At 39.6% G+C, this 1,201-nt stretch overlaps 1 long non-coding RNA gene across 1 annotated transcript; it reads left to right on the forward strand.

The window, feature by feature from the left end:
- The first annotated feature begins 417 nt into the window (after positions 1-417).
- Positions 418-884, forward strand: LOC111195489 (uncharacterized). The gene is made up of 2 exons (XR_002651661.2): positions 418-534; positions 624-884. It is a non-coding gene; the product is annotated as an uncharacterized LOC111195489 (long non-coding RNA).
- Positions 885-1,201: the final 317 nt, after the last annotated feature.

Consider the following 1,201-nt stretch of genomic DNA (forward strand, 5'->3'; position numbering starts at 1 on the left):
CACAGGAGAGGATACACACCATGAAGAGAACAGATGAGGCAGCCAAGGGGAACCCTAGGGCACTGAGTGTACACATAAGTAGTAGAACAAGGATGAAAAGCAGCTCAAAAGTCCTCTTTTTAAATCCGTCTGAGCAGAAAAACACTCTTGTATTTTGTTTTCATTGTAGCTTGAAAGATTTGCTAAAGCAAGCGCTGCTCATAAATAATGAAATTGTTAAGGACATTGCATGCAGTACTAGTTTTTGAAGGCCTACTGATGTGAATTTGAAATTATATGATCATCATATTTTGCTTTCTAGGAAGAAAAAACCCTGGTGATCAAAATGTAAGGAAATTTCAGTTGCAAAAATAGGTTATACGAATATGCTTGTCTTCCAAATATCGTTGCATCCAGAAGAAATCATGCCAAACGGTCAAGAAGTGGCTCAGAATGGAAGTGGGTCATCTTCAGCGACAAGTCCTGCTTTGGTGGTCTTATCTAGCTCTCCAAAAGATTTGTGTGGAGGAATCGAAGTAAGCATCAAGATGAAAGGTTTGTCACATGCTTTGAAGGCCTGGTGTTATGGTGTGAGGTGTAATGATTGGTTAATGAGACCAGATAATCTTTGCCCTTCATTACAGGAACTTTGACAGGCCAGTCGTGTTACAATAACGAGGTCCTGCAACCAGTGGTTATACCTTTTCTGCATGCACACTCGAGTGCACTGTTTCAACAGGACAATGCCTATCCTCGCTGCTGCTGCTTTCTCAAGAGCTTGCCTTGATGACAGAGATGCTATGTAATGTCCAGGTGCATCGCCAGACTTGAATTGATTGAAACTGATTAAAAATGTGTGGTATGCTTTTGGACATTTTATTATCCCTGGCATCAGCACAAACTTCTGTATGTGTAGCTTGATTAATATTTTCCATAGTTGCCCATTTATGTCTAAATGTTTTATCATTACAGTTACTTTTATCATCTTTCCAAATAGCATTGCAAACCGACACTTCCTTTTGGGTGCAATTTCTGCAGCCACCTTTTTGACAAAAATTTAAGACCTGGAATAAGTGTTACACATTTTTTTCACTTCACTGACACCAGACTTATACCAGTAATGCATGGTTTTATAACACAGTTTAAGGCTAGTAGGCTAACAGTCATCTTCAGAGAAAATCTTCGGCAGTCTTGTGATCAGAGAGGAGTGAAACACGTTCTT

The sequence above is a fragment of the Astyanax mexicanus genome, chromosome 3 (assembly GCF_023375975.1).
Source record: "Astyanax mexicanus isolate ESR-SI-001 chromosome 3, AstMex3_surface, whole genome shotgun sequence".
Lineage (NCBI taxonomy): Eukaryota > Metazoa > Chordata > Actinopteri > Characiformes > Acestrorhamphidae > Astyanax > Astyanax mexicanus.